Source organism: Cibotium barometz, chromosome 3, assembly GCF_041138505.1.
Source record: "Cibotium barometz isolate CiBa-2024 chromosome 3, ASM4113850v1, whole genome shotgun sequence".
Taxonomy (NCBI): domain Eukaryota; kingdom Viridiplantae; phylum Streptophyta; class Polypodiopsida; order Cyatheales; family Cibotiaceae; genus Cibotium; species Cibotium barometz.
Window position 1 is genome coordinate 18,132,083 of NC_141048.1, and position 26,135 is coordinate 18,158,217.

General features: G+C 40.0%; 2 long non-coding RNA genes and 1 pseudogene across 3 annotated transcripts; 1 reads left to right on the plus strand and 2 right to left on the minus strand.

Annotated features, from left to right (window-relative positions):
- Positions 1-17,450: 17,450 nt before the first annotated feature.
- Positions 17,451-19,578, minus strand: LOC147639787 (uncharacterized). Of its 2 annotated transcripts, XR_015269544.1 has the most exons (6): positions 19,279-19,375; positions 18,996-19,209; positions 18,637-18,911; positions 18,204-18,524; positions 17,666-18,126; positions 17,451-17,572 (listed from the first exon to the last, which is right to left on the minus strand). It is a non-coding gene; the product is annotated as an uncharacterized LOC147639787 (long non-coding RNA). The 2 variants fall into 2 exon arrangements; XR_015269540.1 differs by having other exon boundaries at positions 18,204-18,911; positions 19,279-19,578.
- Positions 19,579-19,767: 189 nt separating this feature from the next.
- Positions 19,768-22,204, minus strand: LOC147639788 (uncharacterized). The gene is made up of 3 exons (XR_015269547.1): positions 22,044-22,204; positions 20,534-20,632; positions 19,768-20,211 (listed from the first exon to the last, which is right to left on the minus strand). It is a non-coding gene; the product is annotated as an uncharacterized LOC147639788 (long non-coding RNA).
- Positions 22,205-24,549: 2,345 nt separating this feature from the next.
- LOC147639789 (uncharacterized) lies at positions 24,550-25,844 on the plus strand (annotated as a pseudogene).
- Positions 25,845-26,135: the final 291 nt, after the last annotated feature.

The window sequence follows — 26,135 nt, forward strand, 5'->3', positions numbered from 1 at the left end:
CCCTCGAGATAGTCAGGTTGTGGCTCATTTTAGAGGGAGTTCCTCTGTGGGACTCAAAATGTGGGAGAGTGTTCACCGATTGAGAACACTTGAGCCTTGCAAGGTAGGGAGAAGGAGAGGCTTATAATAGTTGAGTATTTGTCAAAGAGTTGGGCCCTTATTGATGTCAAAGGCCATGCCCTATTGACCTTTATCAAATTCATGCCATTTTGGGAATTCTACCAAAGGATGATAATGAGCCAAAAAAATCAAATTTTAATGTTAAGGTCACGCATTGCATCATAATCTTAGATGAGCTTGTGCAATGTGTAAAGAATCCACTCTTCACGCAAAAGAAGGAGGGGTGGTCAAGGTGGGGTATCTAAGGGAAATTGAATTGCAGCTTTGGATTCTTCTCCAACTCTTGCTCAAATAGTTCCCACGCCCATCTATGTTCAATTGGGAATAAAGAGGGTTGATCTTCTTGAGGTACCTTATAACATACCAATACTCCTTCCAGTACTTGGTCAAGAGAAGGTAAGATCACCGCCACATTAGTTGCTCACGCACCATAAGGTTCTGTGTTAGTGGGGCTGCCCTAGCTTAAGGTTTTTTCTAGCCCCCTCGGTCTGTCTTGTGATGAGATCTAGACCACTGGTTGAATTTCTATTCTAGATAAAGCTTGATGAGGCATACACAAGGCAATCTGATCCTGTTGGTATCAAGGTTAGGGTCAGGGTGTTGTCGCTATTACATGATCCTAAGGGCTATGTTAGTCAATCCCATTGAGAGGATCATGCCATTAAATGGGCGATCAGGGGGTGCATCTGTTACTCTGTTGCTACTCTCTGATGGGGGGTGCTAGGATCTAGACCATTGATTGAACTTCTATTCCAAATAAAGCTTGATGAGGCATACATAAGGCAATCAGTGATCTTGTTGGTATCGAGGGTAGGGTCGGGGTGCTGTAGCTATCACATGATCCTCAGGGCTATGTTAATGTCAATCCCATCGAGAGGATCATGCCATTGAATGGGCATTCAAGGGGGTGCATCTCTTGCTCTATTGTTGTTACTCTCTCTGATGGGGGGTGCTAGGATCCGACCTTCTTCTAAGACCTATGATGGGAAAGAGGGGTGCATATATTGCTCTAGTGTTGCTCTCACCTATGATGGGAGAGAGGGGTGATTAGATTGCAAAGTTGAGGCTTTAGTGAGTCCATTTTGGACATCCCCTAGAGAGATAAGTGGTGGGGGTGGCACAAGAAATGAAAGGGGTGTGGACAACATTGGAGATGCAAGAGGGTAAGTATAAGGAGGAGTGGAAGGTGGTGAGGTGAAGGTGACAAGAGAGGGAGTTGATGTTGTTAAGGGTTGGTCTAGGGAAAGGTAGGTTAAGGCATGTTACTTTTCCTTGCCCTTGGTGGAAACATATGAAGCATGTACAAGTAAAGAGGGTCCTAATGTTGAAGGGTTGTGGGAAGCTTCACCAGGGCCACCAACCACGCAGATCTTGCTAGGGGGTCTTCCTCTAACATCATGCCCTTTGCTACCAAATGCATGATCATAGTTATTATCCTTGGCAATATCAATTGTATCTTCTTCCTCTACCTTCAGAATGAGCATTGGCTTGCTGGATCCATAAAATGTGTGGACCTCCCTGTATTCATCATTCAAGATATCTTGGGGGGGTAGGCCACATGCACACTGTCCAACAAGTATGGCATTTTGGTGTGCTCATAAGTTGTAGTTGCTTCCAAATTCTATGATACTACAAGACGAGGATGCCAATGGGCACATAGATAGTGCTGAGCCTCTGTGGTGGTGAGATGGCAGTAGGCCTCATCTATGTCATGCCATCCTTCTGTGTGCATCCACTAAATGGCCCTGGTGATGATATCTATGGTTCAAGGTATGGGCATAGCTTAGTTGTTGAGAAATGTAAAGCCATTGATCACAAGGAAGAGGTAGGGAGTGAGAATGAGTAGCCAAGCAAGAGTGAAGTCTAACAAGAAGCCACATGAACAAAGGAAATTATCCCACATTGATGTACAAGCTCAAGGTGTACCTCCTCATATAAAAAGAAGAGGCGCAGCAGAGAGAGCAGCACAACTAGCTGACGTAATCATCACAGAGAAGCTGCTGAGGTAAAAAATTTGCTATTCTAGCTGCCAATTAGGGGTGCCATCACTAATTGTGTAGCGCAAGTTGGTAGTGAGTATAGAGCTGGGGCAAACTAAGTAGAGAAGAGTAGAGTTGGCTGCATCAGAAACCACAACTCGTTGGCGGTTGTAAGCATGGCCGTCAAAGAGCATAGCTCGCTCACACGAGTCTTATCATCAAGCACACACACAGAAGTGCAAACTGCAGCTGATGAGGAAGAAGGTTGATTGGCTCGTTTTGCAAGCCATAAGAAAAGAGCGAACAGAAGTGATGACACGCAGTCCTCTTCACCTGAGACAGTGGCATCTCCTGATCGATTGCCTCTCCCAACCTCGGCGCCCATCATACTCGCCTGCTGGCTATGAAGCGTCATTCTGCAGCTTCGACGTCATCACAACACGGGTGGAGAGTAGGGTGACTTAGCCTTTTTGTGGGGCTGTGAGAGACACAATCGAGAGGCAGCTTCTGTCTCAAGGCCTTGCCTCACACGCTGCACCACTCATCCTGCACTAGTAGGACCGGCGGCCTGCACCACCAACCACACAAAAATAAAATACCAGCAGTGTGTTTGGGGTAAGGTCTAGTGATCAAGTCTTCCTTCCAGCTCTCATCAGGAAGGACACTAGCTGGTACAAATAAAAATCCCCCATTATAAAATAAAAATAAAAAAAATAAAATAGAATATATCATCTTGAAAAAAAACTAAATTCTAATGGTAAAGGTCTCAAAACCTTATCCTCTTATTATTTATATCTTCCTAAGAGATTGTTCACACGGGCTCATACAAGGGCTTGTTCACATGGATTGTAGTGTAGTATCTCTATGGGACGCACCAACATGGACATCACCGGGGCATCATGTGGATCAATTCAAACCAATTCATATGTTGTAAAGTTCACCAAATAAGTACGCAAATTGATATGCAAATGTAAAAACAGTCGGCTACCAAAGAGTAGCCAAAGTAGCACCCTGGGGAGTGAAAATCAACCCGACCATCTCTAAAGTAACCTCTGAGCTAGAGTGTAACCAAGATAAAGAGCCCTTGAGTTACCCAACCAATTTAGAAATGAGGGGAGTGAAAATATGTTATAAAACTCGCATCTAACCACCTTATAATAGCCTTAAAAAATGGCACCGAGGGGAGGGTGTTGAGAAATGTGGTGCCATTGATCACAAAAGGAAGAGGTAGGGAGTGAGAATAAGTAGCCAAGCAAGAGCAAAGGCTAACATGAAGCCACATGAGCGAATGGAATTATCCCACATTGATGTACAAGCCCAAGGGTGGACCTCCTTAGATAAAAGGGGGTCGTTTCAAGTAATGAACATATCACTTACACTTATCTCAAGTCTCTTTATGTATCCAAGCTAATTTATCGAGTCATGTCTATTTGTCATTAGTGTAGGATTAGATGGAATTAGATAGATGTCTTTTATTTAAGAGAGCTCGATCCATACTTTCAACATCAGTGTGGGGATAACAAAAATGTCAATGTAGTCTCCCTCATCCAAACAGTCGAAAAAGTGTAGGATTAGCTTTTGATTAGATGGAATTAGATAGATGTCTTTTATTTAAGAGAGCTCGATCCATACTTTCAACATCAGTGTGTGGGGATAACAAAAATGTCAATGTAGTCTCTCTCATCCAAACAGTCGAAAAAGTGCACCAAGATTGAAGGTTTAGGTAGAGGATGTGGTGAGGGAAATGAAAGATGGTGGAGGGCTCAATGAAGGAGATCATGTTTTGGAGGAAAAGCATGACAAGGGTGGTGCGGAAAAAGCATAAGGGACTTTGGAGAGGATTGTCCTAAAGGTGGATATAGGAATCTCCTTGTGGACATGAAGATGTTATGTTGGAGGATGTTGAGCTGGAGGGTCCGGTGCTGCAGTTCGAGGAGGTGAGAGGGATGGTGAGGTTTGCTAGGTCGATAGCTATATCCAACATTAGGCTATCAACCTTCCTCTCTATTTCAGAGGCAGCCTGCTCTTGTGGGGGGCTATCTTTCATCTCTGTATTATGTAGTTCTAGTTGGTCCTTTGCTTTGATGGCCCTCTGGAAATCTTTGCACTGCTTAAACATCTGGTTGTGAACCATGAGCTATTGCATGTTGCATGCCACGGTCTCAGTCCTTTGGAGTGCAATGATAGCCTAGGTGAGTTCCTCGTGTTTACACTCTGCCAGTGTAGTACCTCTAGCTCCCACAATGATTGATTTTGGAGTCGGCTTCAAGGGCTTGCACTTGCAGCCTATCAAATTGAGTGTGATGGGGGCGACATTCTTCTGAGTTTCTAATTGAGTAGTGTTGGCATGGCATGTGCCAAGAGGACTTCTTGCTAAGCCGCATCCACTTGCTTCTTTTGTCGTGCCATGAATTTGGTCATATGTTTAGTAAGGTTTTGGATCATAAAGGAAAAGGCATGAAGATGGCATGGGAGAAGCTTTCAACAGTGGAGGTGAGCTACCCTTCTTGGATCCACCTATGTGTCAAAGTCCAAAAGGCGACCCTAATGAGAGTTTAAGATGGCGTGGGAGAAGCATTCACCGGTGGAGGTGAGATGTCCTTCTTGGATCCACCTATGTGTCTCAGTAATATTATGTGCCTCTTGTGGAACTGGAGAATCTATTGCCCTCCAAATCCAAATGGACTACACGCCTAGGGAATGATTTGTGGGGTGGTGGGTCGCTAGACTGTGCTTGCTCTTCTAGAGGCTTGACTACCACTTTCCACTTGCTGTGTTAGTTTGTCTATTAGGTTTATCTCCAAAATTTAAGCAAAGGCCTCAGTGGCAATAGCTATCTCCCGATCCAACCTTTGCTTCTTGGGTCTAGGAGAGTCTTCAGGGAGGGATCTATTGGGTCTTGCTATGGAAAAGCTTCCTCAAAGTGGTTGTACCACCCTGGTGACGGTATGGTTAGGGAGATCTTCCTATCCTCTAGCATAATAAAGGACCTTGATGAGGACAATGGGTGCTCCAAACTTGTCGTCCACATTCACGCACATGCTATGGAGTTTGTAATGAAAATGGTCATCCCAGTTCACTAGAAAACCATGTTTGAGACAGCTAGGAGCGACATGTTACACCTACTATACATATCTATTCCATCGGAGTTTGGTCGGCATGGTGAGGACTTGCGTTGAGGACTCAAGTTGGGGTAAGCAAGTCAGGTCGCAAAATATCCTCCCATTTGACCCTATCCTTATTGGTTGGATGCCTCTAACCATCCCTCGTGCTTCGTTAGGTTTTTGCTAGGGATCTATAGCATGGGGCAAGTGCAAGGCTTTATGGACATCACAATAAGTGCTAAGGTTAAGTTAGCACCTGTAGAATTGTAGACTATGAGAGTACTGAGGTGCGTGACATAAGAGGAAATGAATCTAAAGAAGGTTGTGAGGTCTAGTTCCCAAGCCTGAAGAGTTTCTAGCCCACTGATGCTAGCCCACACCAAGTTTGAGACTGTCCAAGTGTTCCATGACTTCTGGTCTTTTGGTAACCTAGTAGCACTCTTGTGTGTGATAGGTGAGCTTGTGCTCCACTTTCTTCTCAGATTGGATTGTGTTGTGGATCATGTGGCCTCAGCTCCACTTCTGTAAGATCACTGACCCCACCGTGCAACGAATTCAGGGGTGCTAGCAGCAATGGAAGTAGCACTTCGTGCGCGGGGCAGGGTCCCACACTCAGGGCCTCGCCCACGGATATCCGGACAAGAGACTAATCCATCGGTTCTTCCAAAACCGAACCCGGAAAAACTTCCCTTGCCCGAAAAGCACGGGCGATTCCTCCAGGATAACTTTTCTCTAACGTAGTCAAAAGCCTTAACTAACAGAACTAATCTGACCGAACCCGTAAGTCCCATAGTCAGATCAGGGAAAAGATTGTACTTGGATCATAGAGACCAATGCTTTTTTCCTCATCAAGAGGCACAGTCGTTGATTCTTTTCCATAGAACAATTTTTGTCCGGGATTTACTTCATCTATCGTACTATACAGAAATTGAGTCTCGATTTAGGGATCCATCAGTCCAGTGTAACCCCATCCACTCCCATGGGTTAGCCAACCGCCCAACCACTGTAGTGATGGGATCCAATTAGGAATTTTGGTTAGGTTTTGTCCTGGGTACCAAGGAAAAGAGTTCCCATGCCCCCTAGCCGGATATTCATGCAAACATAAAACTAGTCACACCACTTAAACACCCAATATGAACTTGCCTTTTTCACTCCAGTTGAATCCTAATTTCCAATTCCTTCCTTCATCAGTGTACCTATGGCATCATTGTCAACCAAAATGCTCGCCACCTATTTACTCAAGGGCCTTTTCAATAGTTCCTAGTACCCGACAATATAATCACATAAAAATATCCAGATGGAATCTTTGTTGAAGATCAGCAAGATCAACCAACAGATCCATATAAAAGAGCCATGGACTCATCCGTTAAGGACCAGCAAGGTCAATCAACCAGATCCATGCCCGAATTCAGAAAACAACTCTTACTCCTTGTTCCAATATCTTCCTCGACGTACTTGTGGGTATTCTTCGGCGACCCAGAGCCCGAGCACCGTATGGTCAGCACCCTCTAAGATCCTTCCCAGGTCACCTAGCGCTTCACTTATAGGCCGCTTCCTTGGTCCCTGATCCACTATATTGGAAGCTCACCGTTTAAATCAAACCGAGGCTGGTCGACCTTGCTACGCGAGACGTGCTCCGTTGACTCTCCGTCTTAGTAGTTGCAAATAGATAGGTCTCCCATGACCTCATTCACAAGACGGTCAAAATGCTTCCCCAGCATTCTTGACATTTCACATTAGTCCCCATCTTTTCTCATCTTACCACAATTTTATTTTTTTCATCGATTCCTATCACATCACATCATTCCTACATCAAATCACATCCAATCACATCATCCACACATCAATCCACATCATCCATACATCCATCCACATCAATCCACATTATCCACACATCCATTCACATCAATCCACATTATCCACACATCAATCCACATCATCCATACATCCATCCACATCAATCCACATCATTCACTCATCATACACACACCAATCCACATCATCCACTCATCAATCCACATTATTCACATCAATCCACATTATTCATACATCCATCCACATCAATCCACATTATCCACACAATTTCATAAGTATTCCCATTCTCATCTAATCACATCTTTTTCTACCTCAACACTTAATTCCTCCTTTATCCTCATCAGATCTCATCCACTTGCATCTACCCATACATCTCATCACTTTACATACATTAATATCTATCCAGTTTACATCGCATCTTATCACATCCATTTCACATCATATCACATTCATTCACATCCTATATTATTCATTCACATCCTGATTCACAGGTTATCACATTCATTCACATCCTGATTCACATGCTAACACATTCATTCACATCCTTTATCATTCATATCTTTCCAATTTACTTCCATCTCATCGCCTCTATCCTTGTTCATATCCATCACATTCACATCCACATATATTCTTCCACATATATCCACATCCATACTTATCACATACACATCCACATATATCCTTTCCCATACATCCACATCCATCTTTTCACATACATACATCCACACCCATTCTTTCTCATACATCCACTTCCATCCTTCACATACATCCACATCCATTATTTAACATACTTCCACATCCATCCTTTCACATACATACATCCACATCTATTCTTTCTCATACATCCACTTCCATCCTTCACATACATCCACATCCATTCTTTCACATACATCCACATCCATCCATCCATTCATTCCCATCTATCTGATTCACATTACTTCTCATCACATCTATTCACCTCACATTCTCGTCACTCCTATTCTCATCGCATCCATCCATCCATTCATTCCCATCTATCTGATTCGCATCCCATCTAATCACATCTATTTACCTCTCATTCTCATCACATCTATTCACCTCACATTCTCGTCACTCCTATTCTCATCACATCTATTTATCTCTCATTCTCATCACATCACATCTATTTACCTCTCATTCTCATCACATCTATTCTCATCACATCTATCCATCCATTCATTCTCATCACATCTATCCATCCATTCACTCTCATCTATTTGATTCGTATCACATCTCATCACATCTATTTACCTCTCATTCTCATCACTTCTATTCTCATCACATCTATCCATCCATTCATTCCCATCTATTTGATTCGCATCCCATCTCATCACATCTATTTATCTCTCATTCTCATCACATCTATCCATCCATTCATTCTCATCTATTTGATTCGCATCACATCTCATCACATCTATTTACCTCTCATTCTCATCACATCTATTCTTAGAATGCAAGAGAATCCTTATTTTTGATATAAAGAATCTTTACACATCTATTTATGCATAATTTTAATTTTAAGGAGAATAACACTTTCAAAATAAAAATAAATCTTTTATGCATCTTTCTATGCATAAATTCAATTTTAATGAGAATAACTCTTTTAAATTAAAAATAAGTTTCTTTATGCATCTTTCTATGCATAAAATCAAAATTGATGAGAATAACTCTTTTGGAATAAAAATAAATTCTTTATGCATCTATTTATGCATAAAATCAAAATTGATGAGAGTAACTCTTTTGGGATAAAAATAAATTCGTTATGCATGTATTTATGCATAAAATCAAAATTGATGAGAATAACTCTTTTGGAATAAAAATAAATTCTTTATACATCTATTTATGCATAAAATCAAAATCTAATGAAAATCACTCTTTTATAATAAAAAAATAACCAATATGCATCTTTCTATGCATAGAATTTAATTTTAATAGAAATAACACTTTTATAATAAAATTATTTCTACTATGCATTTTTCTATGCATAGCATGAAAATAACACTTTTAGAATACACAAACGATGGGGATTACTCTTTTTGAATAATAAAAGATAAAACTTATTTCATAAAATTTAGGAAAATTTCACCATAACCTCCTTTGCATGGCTGACCATTTTTCAATTTTCTATTCTAAAATTACTTAAAAATTATCCCCAATTGGTCTAAAGCATTCCAAACTAATCAAATTCTACTTTTAAAAGAGAAACAATATGAAAAGTTTAATTCCAACAATTAGATTACTTAACTAGGATAAAGAAGGGTTCAATTTAAGAAGAAGAGAGGGAAAAAGCCTAAAAGAATAAAGAAAAAGTAAGATTTCTTACTTACATGAATTTCTAAGAGCTATCCTTTGGCTTGATGGTTTGAGGGATCTACTCTTGTTTGCAACAAGAGTGGCCACCAATTCTTTAGAAGAGGGAATGGTCAAAAAACTAATGAATTATTAACAAATTCACAGTTTTTGGCTCTGGAAAGGAGCAGAGTAACAGTGCATAAAACACTATTAAGCTTTAACAAAGGGGGAGGCTTCTATTTATAGGAAAAAGTGAGCCTCTAACCAAGCAAACTGATTTTAGAATTTTCCAAATCAGTTTGGTCAATTTTTGACCATTTTTAGGTCAGTTTAGCTTACTTTTTGGATCTAGTTGAAGCAGAAGAGAGGAGAGATGAAAATATCTCATTATTTGTGAGTTTAAAACTCACCCACACATGTGAAATAGGCACCTCCTTCATGAGGGGAATTCCCCCACACTGAGGTGTCAAAAATGTATCATTTCACTAAATATCTCTTCTTTTTTAACTAATATCCTTGTCCTTAGTGAACTCTTCATCTTATGTGAGTATTTACTCATTTTTGGGGGGATTTTCTTTATTTCTTCATTTATCTCCTCCATACATTTGGATGAATCTGATTGGCCCCTCAGAACCTTAATTTAAAATTTTTCAAAAATCTGGACCCCCAGGATAAGGCCTTTTGAACAGATTATAATTGATTATAATTGATTTCTAATGCACCTTCTGAAAATCTTTTTGAACTTCTGTTTCGGGGGAATTTATTTTAATAAAAAGAGATATTTTTCCATCCAAAAATATCCAAAATCTAAATAACCTCTCTCGAGAACATTTTCTCTCTCTAAGCCAAAGCAGGTAGAAACAACGTCTTTCTTTTCTGAAGAGGGATTTGATTACAGGGGAAGATACTGGACATCCTGAGAGACTGGGGAAGAATCTTACAACTTCTAATGGAGAGAAGTCAGCGGTGGGCCGCCACTACATGGTATTCCAAGAGCTTGGCAACATTTATGGCCTTCCTCTTCTTAGTGGGTGTGAGTAGCACTATATCCGAGGAGGTATATGATGCCCCTACTGTTGCCAAAAGCTACCATGATGATAGTGAGGGAGATAGAGAGCAAAAAGGCAGGATGGATACTAGATAAATTTGGCAAGAGTTTGGCTAGCTAGAGTGTGGAGAATGAGAGGGGGCTCCTTGTTTATATAGTTTTTTCCTAGGAACGTATATACGCAGGTGGGTATGTACGCTTGTAGAACATTTTCAGGAAAATGCATATGCAAGCGATGTACATGCATTCACAACTCTGAACATGCATCATACATAAATGAGAATAGGAAAACATGTAAATGTGGATGTGTGTGCGAAGATGAAACATGGAAATGTGCACATGCATGCGCAAATGTGAACTTGCGTGCACATCTTTTTTTGTGAGGGAGACAGAGAGCTCAGAAATAGGGAGGATTTTGGATAAATTTGGCAAGAGTTTGGCTAACTAGAGTGTGAATAGTGGAGAATGAGAGGGGGGGCTTGTTTATATAGTTTTTGCACCTCCTTTTTTTCTGAGGGAGATAGAGAGCTGAGAGACAGGGAGGATTCTAGATAAATTTGGCAATATTTTGGCTAGCTACAGCATGAATAGTGGAGAATGAGAGGGGCGGGCCCTTGTTTATATAGTTTTTACTTGGGAACATATGTATACAAGTGGGTACATACTTTTGTAGACTATTCTTTGAAACATGCATACACAAGATGGTGTATGTGCGTTCACATCAGCTCTAAACATCCATGTGAAAATGAGAACGTAGAAACATGTGTGCCCAGATGTGAATGTGCACATAGATGAAATGTGAAAATGTGCGTGAACATGTATAGGCAGATGTGAACATGTATAGGCAGATGTGAACATGTGTGCATCTTTTTTTCCCTTTTTTTTGAGATTGATGGAGTGTCTTAATAAGTGGTGTTCTCATCATTAGCTATCCAGGCAATGGGGTTGTACCATGGATGAGCTTTTCACCCACCATGGCCTATACTACCTCGAAATCTAGTGACTAGAGAACCACTCTTGTGACTAGAGAGCCACTTACATAGTAGGTATGGGCTCTCTGGGGCTCTCCTTTACAAATCTCCATCACTTCCGCTTTCCTTAACTCTTTTTTTTCTTTCTTTGACATTTTTCATTAGTTTTTATGATTGGTATCCCTCTTCATCTGGCAAGGGTGAGGTTCCTGTTTTTGACGCATTTATGTTTAGAAAGGCTTGAGAGGGATGCCGGTTTTGCAGTAGAGAAATGGGTGGTTCCAATTCTTCTATTATTTTATAGGCATTTGAGTTTGATGTGGAAGGAATATCATGTTCATGGGGTGATCATAGATGGTCACGAGGATCCATGAATTCTTCAATTTTTACCTTACCCTTTTCTAGGGTTGCACATGGGGTTTCCATGTGTGGTACCTTTGGGTTACCATTTCTATCTCTCCTTGGTTCTTTCTATTTTTGAAGAGGTTGGGGGTAATGTTGGTGTGACTTTAGGGGCCTAAATGCTTCTGTTACCTTCATAATAGCCTTCAACCACTAGAAGAGTGTTATGGACCCCCCATCTTTGGGTAACTCTCCTTCATCAGGGTTGCCTTATGTAGCGGATTGGTTTTAAATGCATTGCCTTGGGTAGCCAGAGTTATGTATGACCTTGGGCTTCCAACAACTCCTTCTTGATGAACCATGTTTTGTGTCTGGGGTTTGGGCCTGGTGTTTTGCAACACGGTCCAGTTGGTGGCATGGCTGTTACTATGCATGTTGGACCTTTCTCTTGGGTATCCAGATTTTCTTTTTCCCTCCATGATAATCTTGTGCGTAGAACATTTATTTTGTTGAAGCATTTGCGGTTCTAACTCTACAAGGTTAGAAATTTTAGCAAGATTGGTGTTAGTTGGGCTAGTTCTTATAGAGGCCACTTGTGTTCGGTGAAGGTTGGGTCCTACTTAGGCGAGGCCTTTAATAGATCTTGGTCACTTACCCCTACAGTCAAGTATATAATAGGCCTCCTTTTAAGATGCATGGTTGGAGTGTGGGGTACCTTTGGATGTTTGATGAATTTGAGTACTTCTTTGATGGGAAAATGGTATTCTGGTGTTGAAGGTTGATAAGAAATAGGCTCCTCAACTGTCATTAGTATAGTTACCTATCTAGTGGCTAGTTGCAAGGTAGCAGTTTGCAAGTCTTCATCTATTTTGGCATTGATTATGCCACATTCATCCTTGTCCAGAAGATTTTATTATATCGTACACACCAAGCAATGTGGGACATTAGGTTATGGCTAACACTCATGTTAATGAGTGTGATATTTTGTTCTAGACCATTTTTTATGGTCATGCCTAGCTAGAGTTTGGTGAACTTCACCTCCCAGCAACCCTCCTCTTCTAAGTTAAGTACTTGGACCATGTTAATAGAAACGTGGCAGGTTGCATAACTTTTCTTATCTAACCTTAGCCTCTTTCTAGGCCTCACATTTTATTGTAGCTTCTTTTATTTCCCCTCTTTCTGGCCTTCAAGGCATTCGTATAGGTCCATAGTAGTGCTTAAGTTTGCTACCATTGAAGAATAATTTAATTTCCACATTGTTAAGTGTTTCAATGTATGTGGATCCTATGGGGTGAGTTTGCATGCAAGGAACTATCCCATCCCTTGAGAAGGTGCTCTTGATTCAGTGTCGTTTAAGGCACTCTCCTCAAGTGTGGAATTGAGTCCCAAAATCCTTCCTGACCTCATGTACTATCCCCATACCTTGAGAAGGTGCTCTTGATTCAATGTCGTTTAAGGAACTCTCCTCAAGTGTGGAATTGAGTCCCAAAATCCTTCTTGACCTTGTGTACATGTAAGGATGATTGATCAGCTTAGAGTGCATCCCCCGACACAAGCCAAGCGGTGGTCCTAGATATTCTAGAACTAGCTGAATTTTTTATGTTTTTGTCTCTTTTAAACTGTGAACGTGCTTTCACAAGTCACAAGTTGAGAACATGTGTTCCCATGTAGGTATGTGCGTGTCTAGGTGGGTTGAGAACGTGTGTGGCTAGGTCCCAGTTAGGCTTGTGAACATGCGTTCACAATCTTAGGAACGTACATGGAGAATTGAGAATGTGCGTGGCCAAGTAAGATTTGTGAATGCGCATTTTGAGCTAAGAATTTGTGTTTATGTGACTGTGAACTTGTGAACATGTGTTCCAAAGTGAGAATATACGTTTTCAATTTGGCACATGCATACGTAATTCTGACAAACTTGCCACTTGGAGTGGAGGAAGTTAGGGCCACGTGATGGTCAATTTATCATTATGGCCATTAATAAGAAGAATATTTTTTGACCTTTCCTTAATGAGAATATTGTAAATATCTTCCCTGTAGAAATGTGTGTACCCAAGCCCAGTTGAGCACGTACGTAGGTAAACTAGAGAGTAGTTCTCTATGTTTTGGTCAAAAAATCCAGATTTTGTTCTCTAATTTCTCCTTAATGGTGCATATTTTTGGATTTTTTATTTGATAAGATGCTTTAGCTTTCCCTAACCTAACTACCCACATAATCCCTAAGCATGCATGCAACAAAGAAGAAGAAGAGGAACCATACAATCATAAGAGTAAGAAGACTCAAACTCAATTGTGGTGAGAATAGGTGTTATGAGAATATATTTTAAGTCCTCTAGAAGAATATTATTTCTTTTTTTCCTCTTGAGTAATTTGGGGACGCCTAGGTTACTCTTGTGTCATGCCGGCTAGGTTAATATCATGGGTGACACCACTATAAATATTAATACGTGCGGTATATGACGTATGTTTGAGGCCGTCTATGATTAATTCAGTTAGGTTTGTATTGGCAGGGTGATCCCTGGAAGTACTTACGCCTGGTAGTCATGAGTTGGTTATGATTTGTGCCTATTTAATATTTATGGGATTAATTTAATAATTAATTGGGCTTATATTTTCAGGTGATAAAGACTATGGGAATTGAAGAGTTTACTTTGGAAGAAATGTCTTGGTTCATCACATTTCATTTTTGGCAAGCATAGTAGCTTGTAACCTTAGCAAATGATTTTTCCATTTTGAACTTTAGGAAAGATACATTTATTATGTGGAATTTATTAAAGCCTATGGCTTTACCCTAGTCCCAATATTTGACACTCTATTTTTGTAAAAGAAGAGTGCCGTGCTCTCTAAAAAGCACATCTTGTATATTTTGGGGGCTATGGCCTAATTTTGGTGAAAATGAAAGCTAATAAAGAAATACTCTTGTGTGGGGAGAGGCCACGCACAAGAGGGGGGAAGATTGCACCCAATATGGTCTATTGAGCTAAGTATTTTAATTTTGTTAAGTGTTTGAATTTCAATTGATTTGATTTAGTTGAAGCTTTCAAAGCATTGGTTTTTATGGTTGAATCAATTCTTGTGAATTCTCTACTCTTCCACAATCTATCCTAGAATAAGATTCCGATTGGAGTGGTATCAGAGCTTGGGCTAGGAGATTTGTGGAGAAGGTAGGAAAGGGCTTCAACTTCTCAAAAATGAAGAAAGTGCAGGAATTTATCCATTGGACAGAAGGGTGTTTTGTAGGTCTTTACCCAAAGGTCAAAGCTTCAAAACTAGATCTACTCTCAAACCCACTCACCACCCTGCAAAACCATCCCTCTCTATCAAAAAGTGGTTTTTCTAAATACTCAGTGAAATCAAAATCTGACCACATGGATGAAATCCCCATAGCCAAAAACCTCACAGTATTCTCTCAGAAATCAGAAAGCTTCAAGCACTAGCAAATCCATAATGGACGGAGCACATTTATCTCTGTAAAAGCTATCAAAAAATTCTCAAAAAAGAAACCCAAGAAGGAGGCACACGGCGGCAGCCTGCCGGCGCAAAACGGCGAGTGGAGATGATTTAAAAAAAATCATAAGCCTAATTCCCTCCATAATCCATAAGCTTAATCACTTCTTAATCCAAATCTTACTTTTCCCAAACCCCATGCAAGTCACATCACCTTTTTGAGCCTTTACTTCTGCTATTTTCAAATTTGAATAGGAATTCAAAAGGTTTCCAATTCTGAAAATTTTTGGGTGCAGAAAAGTGATTTACAGGTTTTTAAAGGCTTAAAAATTGCCTAGAAAAGGCCAGAAAATTCCAAAATCATTTCTGAAAAGTTTTAAAAAATTTCAGAAAATATTACAGAGATTGGGCAAGGTTTACAGGACTATTTCAGCAGGTTTCAAAGTGCAAAAAAATTATTTCATCAACAATTCGACTAGCCCAAGTCTCGTGAATCACGCGAAATCGTTCGGGATTTATTTGAAGCGATGAGAATTCGACACCAGCAGCAGGCAGCAGCAGCTCGAGTCAATATGATTGAAGAAGACGACAATGAAGAAGAATCATTCAAGCAAGAGGGTAATTCCGATCCAGACTACTCAGAACAAGAAGGTAAACCTCATGTTCATTCTTTTCTTAAAATAAAAGGAACAATAAATGGACATGAAGTTGTTATTTTGCATGATGATGGTAGTACACATGATTTCATTTTTGAAAAGGCACTTAGAGCATTAAATCTTCATTCTTCACCTACGCACTATAAAGTCAAAGCAGCATTTACTGGAACAAAGTATAATTGCATGCAAGAGGTGAAAGATTTGGATTTATGCATCAAGCCTTTAACAGAAAAGAGGGATTTCTTAGTTGCACCTTTACAAGGGGTAGATATAATTTTGGGTATGCCTTGGAGACACAAGTACAATCCTATTATAGACTATGACACTCATAGCATTTCTCTAAGGAAGGACAATGAAAATATTATCCTCCACTGTCAAGTCAAAGGAGAAATGAGTCCTTTGTCGAGTCACACTCAAGTAAAGAGAGCTCTAAGAAAAAGAGACAAGACTTATATGGTATGGGTTAACCCAGCTTGATGCTGAGTCTGACACATCCAAAAGTCCAAAGTTTGATCTTTTTATCTCCAAATTTAGTGACTGTTTTATGGAAGATCTATCTCCAGGATTACCTAAGTCTAGGCCTGAGGATCATAGTATTGACTTATTACCTGGAAATTCTCTGCCTTGTAAAGCTCCCTATAGAGTCAACAATTTAGAGCAAAAAGAAATCCAAAACCAAATAGAAGACTTGCTAGAGAGAGGCCTTATTCGACCTAGTAGTTCACCTTTTGGAGCTCCAGTACTTCTTGTTAAGAAGAAGAACGGAACTTACCGAATGTGTGTAGACTACCGTGCATTGAATAAGATTACTGTCAAGAACAGATATCCTATTCCTAGGGTAGATGATCTTCTTGACAAGCTTAGAGGATCAAAGGTCTTTAGCAAGATTGACCTAAAATCTGGGTATCATCAAGTTCGTATGACTCAATCTGACATTTTCAAGACAGCTTTTAGAACCCAAACTGATCATTATGAGTTTTTGGTTATGCCATTTGGTTTGACCAATGCTCCAGCTACTTTCAGCCGTATGATGAATCGCATATTCCTTAAGTTTCAAAGTTTTGTTATAGTGTTCTTTGATGACATTCTTGTCTTCAGCAAGGATCGACAAGAGCATGAACAACACTTGGAACAAGTGTTCAACCTTTTGAGAGAAAATGAATTGTATGTCAATCCTGAAAAGAGTTCTTTCTTTCAAGAAGAGATTGAATACTTAGGTCATATAGTGTCGGCTGAAGGGATTCATGTAGATCCTAAGAAAATTGAGTGTATTGCTTCTTGGCCTACGCCTAGAAACATACATGATCTTAGATCTTTTCTTGGCCTATGTAGTTATTATAGGAAGTTCGTCAAGAATTTTGCTTGTATTGCTCATCCTTTGACTGGGGATTTCTGAAAATAACATGCATATTAGACAATACGTTTAGAAAATAACATACATATTAGACCAAGTTTAGGGAGAGATGAGAACCTCTCTTTAGCGTACCCATCAACGCACGCAATGTCTACTAACAACGCGTCCACATTTGTCTACTAACAACGCGTCCACATTTGTAACACATTGAGGTCCTATATAGGTTTATAATTATAATTAATATCATAAAAACTAATTAGAAAAGTGTATGTTTTATTTCTAATGTACATATGAGCATAAAGGATAACCTGTAATACGAGAGAGAGGTTGACGCTCTCGATATTCTGAAATCAAAGAGGACGCTTGTCTTGGAAGATCTTGATGTGCAGTTCTAGTTGTATCTTCCATTGAGCGTATTGGTTGCATGTCCTAAAGAATACAATAGACAACAACAAAATTGGGTGTGCAACTACAAAGTAAACTCTCAAAAATTTATCAATTTTAATTAGTGATATTACTTACTGTGGGTGTATCACCTTCTTGTGTCATCTTCTTTTTCTTTTTTCCCTTTTGTTTTCTCGTTTTCTCCTTACCTTGATTTGTTGTTTGGATACACCAATTTGCTGCTCTTCGAAGACATTGACATTTGAATCCACAATCTCCTCCATAGGATTTGGGCCACCATGTTGTGAAAGACATGTAGACTTAAAAGCTGCAAAAATAGATTTCATAAGACAATGTATAGAATGAGCAAGGTCGAGATAGTTTGATACTTGCCTTGGTGCAATTGTATCTCTTGTTTTGGAATCACATCCAATGGATATTCTATCCACCAAGGACACATCTCATGCTCCCATTCCGTGAGACCTCTTGTTCTAATTGAGGGAGAGAACATGGAATTTTCATCATCCAAACTCTTCCATTCTTCCGTAACCTCAGGATATTCATGAAGAGTATTTTGAGATTGACAGCAGCGCAACCATCTAATAAGAAAAAATTATATTGTAAATATATATCATATACTTTGTGCAAAAAAATCACATCATATATGTAAACACACCTATAAACAAGCCTCTTTGTTGTGGCTAGCAATTCTGGCATCTTATCTGCATCATTGACACTTTTTATATCACCTAAGATAGCTACAAAGGCTTGCAGTACATGAAGTCTTCTTTGATTCTTGAAATATGCTTCAAAAGTACTAGGCAATGCTGGTCCCTCAACCTCCATCTTTTTAATTAGAAGCCAAGCTTCAGAGTTGAGCTGAGTCCAATAAGCTTCTTTGCGCATGTAAGCCCTAAAGCTTTTGTAGTCAAAAAAATGTGAAGCATCTGCATCCCTGTTCTTTGATAGACTCATCACATGCAAGATTTCCCTCCTCCTAATAGGATAGCATATTCACATTACTATTATCAATATGAAAAAGGTCAAGATTTTTCATTATGCTGACTTCATAATGTAAATAAAACTGTAAGCACAAAAAGAAAGTCTACCTCTCTGTAGAGATCTTCGCAGAACAAAGCGAGTGTAATTTATCCCTCGTAATGTTTACCATGGATTTATCATTCCATTTTAAAGAGAAGATGATATTGAAAAAGTCTTCACCATGAGCTGGATTTGCAATGGTCAAATACTTGTATCCTTTGTCTCGTAGCCGCTCTTCCACCTCTTTAGTGGCTGCATGCATTTTCGTTTGAAGTTGCTGACCTTCAAATCCATGAGCTCATAGACGACTCTCCTCTTTAACAAGATTTCTATTAAATTCATCCTACAAAAGCAAATCATACCTAATTTAAAAAAGTAGAGCGCTCTTTCATTTCTTTAGCCGTACAATTGATTTTGTCTTACATACCTTCCATACAAGCTGTGAAATCAAGATACATGGACTATCATACCATGGCCGAACCCCACCATGATGGCGAGTCTCATACAAAGTCTCGGAGATTGCCCATTGTCTTTGCTCAGGAGAAAGCCGTTGGAATATACTCTCTTTGTTTGCGATCCCAAATTTTTGAAACATGAATATTTCATGTCCCAAATTTGGTTCCACATGAGCCCGAGTGATTCTAAACATTAGTAAAAAGTTAGAAAGTAATTAGTCTAAACTAATAAGACATTATTAGTAGGAAACTCACGTATTTGTGGTGTCAAGTGCAAGCATGAGCTCGGCCTCCTTCTTTACATCCACCTCAATGAAAATGCAACGTACACAAACATGGTGAAAAGTACTATCTTGAAATCCTACAAGATAAAATAATACATAAGAACTAAACACAATAAATTTGAAAGTAAATAACTCGTAACTTATAACAAATACTCACTCTCTTTTACTCGTTTTGTCCAAGTTTTGAGTCTGTGATTGCCATCCCAAACAAGAAAGCGATGTCCACGAAGATGACTCCATTCTTCGTTGCATTCTTGATCAAAAGCTTGACTTTTTTGTTTTTGCTAGATAGGGTCCCAAGATGCTTGAACCTCTGTTGTTGTGACGGGGAGGAGTGTCCCATGCATATCGCGGACGGAAACCAAGAAACTCCCAATATTTTCCATATATGCATTGTCGTCAAAAAGTGGAACTAGCCAAGATGCGTCCTCTGAAGCAATTCACACATAGACTCATTTGGAAGGAGACGACATAATGGCACCAAGGGAGGCTCCGTAGTCCTTTTCACATGGAACTTTGACAAGACCTCACTCATAAGACCAAGGGGCACCTTCTCACCCAAACCATGTTTTCTTCTCTTCTCCTCTTTCTCGGTCAAGTCGGTTGAAGGCTGACTAGATGGTGTGGTTGTTGCATCACCAACGTCTACATGGATTTGATGCTCATTAGAGTCACCTTCTAATGCATCAATCTCCTCTTCCACATCATTTGAATCACCTTCTATTGCTTCATCCTCCACAACGATACATTGACGTGTTCTCTTTTTTTTCATAGGAGAGCGTGTCACCACACGAGAAGATGCCTCGTGTTCAATATCAATAATTCCTTTGATGGGTCCTGATCTTAGCCGCATAACAGACGATGGGCTTTTGGGAGGTTTTCCCTTTGCTCGTTTTGGTGCCATCTAAATATCAGATCATTTAATTAATTATGTATATATAATATAAATACAATGGTATATGTATATGCTATATGAACATTCAACTTCAGTGTGTGTATAAATATATATATGGTGTGTGCGTAAACCAATGCATGACAAGGTGCACGGCAATAGAAGAGCTATATAAGCTAGCTTAGGTATGCGTCTCAAAATATTGGCATGTACAACATGCCTTATAAATAAGGCATGCATGCAAGTAATGGTGCATGTAAAGTTTGCATACAATGTACACATCATTATGGCCATATATATTTAATTTTTAATTATGAAAGACGACCATCATTACCTGAAATATATTGCTTTCAAGAGGCCACTGAAAGTAAATCTGTCTACTGGTACATCACATATGTATTGGTGGCATCTACACCAAGCCTGCACTGACCACCTGCAAAGAAAATTTCACATCAAATTTTGTCTATACATATATGCTTTATGTAAACATATGCATTTATACATGTATATGCTTTATGTAAACTTATGACAAATACTCACAACTGCATAACATTGGTGTCTCATGGCCATACATCTACAGCCATGGAACCGTCAGCGACTCAAGTGAGAAAAATTAACAGAATCACTCAACAAATATCTTCAAGTAACATTGTAGGGTAGCTTCCTAAGCCTTAAAACAAGAACCAGGAGAGGTCCATACTGTGTTAGCCAAAGAAATCATGTTTTTTCCCCCTTGCAAAGGGCCCTAGCCCTCTCACTCCTCATGTGCAAGAAGCAGAAAAAAGAAAATCGGAGAGCTCTCCCTCTCTCTCTCTCCATGGATCCAGAAACAAGAATGCAAGCTGACTATGTCCATGTTGTGTGTATCCTGCAATGATTGCACCCCACAACACCACATTCTTTTCTTGCACATCATTGAACACTTTGTGTGCTTACACTTTGTCAACAAGAGAGCTACCCACAACCACATCCATATGCCACATGCTTTCAGCATCCCCAAATATGTGGCGTCATTCGGTTGAACTGCTTCCTGCTACAATCTAGACTCATGTAGATGTAAGGCCTCATGGCTGTAGATGTAAGGCCTTACGTCTACAGCCATGTAAGGCCTCATGGCTGTAGATGTAAGGCCTCATGGCTGTAGATGTAAGGCCTCATGGCCTCATGGCTGTAGATGTAAGGCCTTACGTCTACAGCCATGTAAGGCCTTACATGGCTGTAGACGTAAGGCCTTACGTCTACAGCCATGTAAGGCCTCATGGCTGTAGATGAGGCCATGTAAGGCCTCATGACATGGCTGTAGATGCAAGGCCTCTTGGCCTTACATCTACAGCCATGTAAGGCCTCTTGGCCTTACATCTATAGCCAGTGTGCCCCCACATTCCCACAAGACACTAAGAAAACCCCGATCATAGCAATAGTCCACCACTGCTTTCAGTGTCAAGAAATCAAACTCCACAATTTCTACTCCTTTTTTTTCTAATCTGTGTTGAAAATCCCTTCGTGCACCCCTTTGTGTCATGACTATGGTAGGTGTGTTAGACACATCCCAAAGGTTAGCATCCTCAGGTAAATGTAGGCATCGTGACATGACTATCCGCACTGGTAAGTGGCCACCATCTCTCCTTGTTGTCACGACGAACTGTGTTTCCTCCAACTATAATAGCATCACTTCTTCCACGCTGTAGATGTAAGGCCAAGAGGCCTTGCATCTACAGCCATGTAAGCTGTAGATGTAAGGCCAAGAGGCACATCGACAGCCATGGCTGTAGAGCCCTCAGAAGACTAACACAGCCAATCGAAACCTGAAAAATCGAATCGAGTACAGCCAATCAAAGACCAACCTGAAAAATGGAATCGTGTGCAGCCCTCAGAAGACGCGAGAGGTGCAGATCTGAAACTCTTAGACAAGAAGAAGGAAGAAATTTGTTACTCTTTGACACATTTGAAGGTTTGAGGATCATTTATGTGAACTACTTCACCTTAAGAAAGTGAAGATGTCCTTTTTCCCACATGAAAAATGCAAAGGATTCAATTGCTATTGAAAAAACTTACTTGGTTGCAAGTTGTGCAAGGGAGGGCTCACGAGAAAACCAAAGGCGGTGATTATATTATTGTATGTTCATTAGAGGATGTGTGTTCAAGTACCTACATTTTAGATTGTGCCTCTAGATTGAATTTGTCTTATGATGTATGTATAACAATTTTTTGACCCCTTTGGCATGCACCAACTCATTTTATCAAAAACCATGGAAGTTGGCATCATGACTTTGTGGTAATCCTCTAACAACATCCATCGAGAAAATCATCATGACTTTGTGGTACAATGCTTGCAGGAGTGAGGAGCTGAACAGCATGTCTGCCACAATAGACACACAACACTGCACTTGTAACAATTTGACTACAAAACATCATTAAAACTGTCCCTCACGGGGGAGGGGGGATCCCTCATGCCTGTCACAGCGGGCTGAATGGTGAGTGGCACACACAAAACTTTGCAAGATTTGCTCCCATCTTTGCCATCGGTGGTTTGATTCCAATGGCAATAAAATTCATACCTATAATCCCATCATCAGAAAGAGAAAGAGAGAGAAAGACGTGTACCTGCTTGCAGGGGAGCCAGAGAGAGAGAGAGAGAGAGGAGGAACTCTGAGGAACGTGAGCCAGAGAGAAAGAGAGGAGGAACGTGTGAGCCAGCAAGAAAGAGAGATGAGGAATGCGTGGGCGTCATTGTTGTGAGGGACCTGCCCACTAGTACATCAAGTCATTGATGTACTAGAGTGGGCAAGTCATTGATGTACTAGAGTGGGCATGTGTATTTTAATATATTGAAATATATATAAGGACAGATGTGGATTTTTTCGCATTTAATGCCCTCTTGTTCTATGATAACTAAGGACTATAAGTTGTTGATGGTATAATAATTATCAAATATTCTCCATATCTTCTTTATTGTCTTAAACAATATTTTTATCCGAATAAAAATAATTTTAAACTGAACCCGAATCCGGACTCTCTGTTCTATGGCCACTTCAGCCTGCGCCTCCATCTGCTGGAGATTAGGTACTGCCAAACTTTCACGAGAAATTCCTCTTAGAGATGGTAAACTTCTACTTAGTGCTTATTTCTTGCAAGGTTTGCTCCCACCACATTGTAAATTTCTGGGAGTTCAAGCTAAAGTCCAAGAGAGCTCAGAGGCATCCTTTTTACCTATTCCTTCACAATGGGATGTTGAGGGAAATGAACACTACTTTATAGATGGTTCTCTGTCTTTGGAGTATGAACTAGTTCTCAATGAGTCTTCTATTTACATATCAGACAGTGAAATAGCTATTGGAACAGGTGTGATACCAGACAACCAATCTGGGAAAACAGTTGGCAAAACAGAGAAAGAGCACATTATTTGCCTTGAAACTAGTAGTGATGACCAAAGAAAAGATTAAAAAATGTTGTCTACTGTAGCTGCTCTGATAGACAAATCTCCCTCTGTCCGTCTTAAAAAGCTTCTACTTTCTTCATCGGGGCCTTTGCAGGTTGTAGAGATGCCACGACATTACAATGGGAACGTGGCTTTTGAGTTTCCTCCCACCTTTTGTAGGATTAAGAAAATGGATGGGATGGAACAGAAGTTTGATGGCCATTTCTGGACGCGACCAGTGCAGACACGCATGGCTATTGAATGCACTATCCGTCTGAGTTATTGTCTGGGATCCCTTCAATGTCATCACATAAATTATCCTCATTACTTGAGTACAGGGAAATATAATGACTCTTCATTTCATGGACATCTTGATAAGGTTGTATCAAAGGGGTATCCTGCATCCGAGGACAAGACACACATCTACTGTCATTATTGTCAAAAGGTGGTTACATGCATGTCTACTTGTGATGCAATGATCTACTATATTCTGCCTACTGATTTGGACATGACTAGACTAGTTGTTCATGTTGGGGAACACAAACATTTTGTTCAACCAGGCACATCAAGATCTGCTATAGAAAAGATTAGGATGCTTGTCAGAAATGTGTTAAAAGTTGAGAAAGGTGGACCACAAAAAGTTCAAATGCTTGTTGCTCGTCAAATGCTGACAGATTCTTTGATTCAAGGTAACACTATAGTAGATGGAGATATGGAGTTGAATAATTTCCTGGAAGAGATGATGCCATTGGTTCAGAACAAAGGGTAATCCTAACTCTCTTACCTTTGAGTCATAATACACAATCTTTCATATTCTAATTATCCTACTTGTTTCTTGCAGGTTCACAAATATCATAATAAGTGAAAAAAATAAACAACTCCCAATTGTTGGTGAAGGATACGATAATATACTGCAGCTACAACGCAAGTGCATGTTTCCATTCTTCCATGGCAGCAGGTTCCCTGGTCAGGGTGATACAGAAGACAAATGTTACCTATTTAAAATGTCCTCCAAGGGACCAGCTTCAGGAGTTGACTTAGTCAATAGAATGAGAAGAACTGGTCACGGTGATCTTCGTGACGCATGGGTTCATTTTGACTACACACATAGAATTGAAGGATGGGCAACCATGTCATGTTCAGTTTATGATCCAAGGTGAGCTCTTCATATACATAATAAATGAGACATAATTTGATATACGTAAATACTTTGGTACGTACTAACCATTAATCTATTGCATAGCATGCGTATAGTGTAAGAGCTTTACAAGTTATAGCAATATGTGAAACAAAGGAGGAGGACACTGAATCCCAAATATTATTCTGGGAGAGCTTGAACAAGGTTATGGAGCTCTCTGGTCATGATCGAGCAGACTTTTCAGGATTTATGGCAGATGAGGCCGGTGCAAATTGGTGCAAATTGGATGGCCATTCGAGCATGCTATAATGGAGGGCCAGATAATATTTTGGTTGGTCGAGAGCGTTCATGTCTTTTCCATTGGGAGCAAAGTTTGCAGAAACACACAAGAAACTTGGTTCCAAAAGAAAAGCAGAAAGTACACATAGAGATGTGTGAAGTGTGGAGAAATAGCAAATCTTATGAAATGGCATCCAAACAAGCCAGTACACTTAGACAATGGTGGTCTACAGGCAATGTCCTGACAGAAAACATGAGGAGACTTGAACTGTGGTTCAAATGGTGGGAACAGAGAATTATGCACTGGGGGAGTCTCCATCTATCTGTGAGTCTTATACCATCTACATATTCTACAAGTACTTGTAAGGATGTTTTGTTATATATTGAGTTTATTGTATCATTACGCAGGATGATGCATCTCCCTGGGAGAGTGCACAAATTCCAAACACAAATCTTTCTGAAAGTATCCATGCAAGTTGGTTAGCAGGAGAGGGTGGTAAGAAAAAGATATCACTATATGATGCATGTGTAACAGACATTTTAAATTCCTATTTGCAGTGCACAAAGCGACATGGCTACTTGACTGGACGATTTATTGGGAATGGACCAAATATGGAGACTCTTCTTTCTAGGATCAAAACAGGACATACACCAAGTCCTGTCCACATAGCAAGAATGATCCAAGGAGGTGTTGCAGGGACCCCAATGTATGAGGAACCAATCATACATGGAGACAGGGAAACAGTTCAGCGCAAAAAGAGATCAAATACAGCAAGCACCTCTCACCGTCCTGGATTTGTGATGGAGTGAAAATGGAGAAAACCACGTGGTCGTCCAAGAAAGCTCCAGTTTGAGAACCAACAAGACATGCACCATGACGACATCTTTGAAGATCTAGATATTGATATGGATGTGTAAGAAATAGGAGCTTCACTACATCAACAATCAGCTTCTGTTATTTTTGAGGAGAACATGGAGAGGGGACAATGGGCACTTAGAAGAATGCTAACTCATTGCATCAGACGGTGTTTTGGCATGATTGGGAAGAAAAGATGTCTAAACATGATACAAAGCCATACACCTGGATTGGTTGCTCCTTGC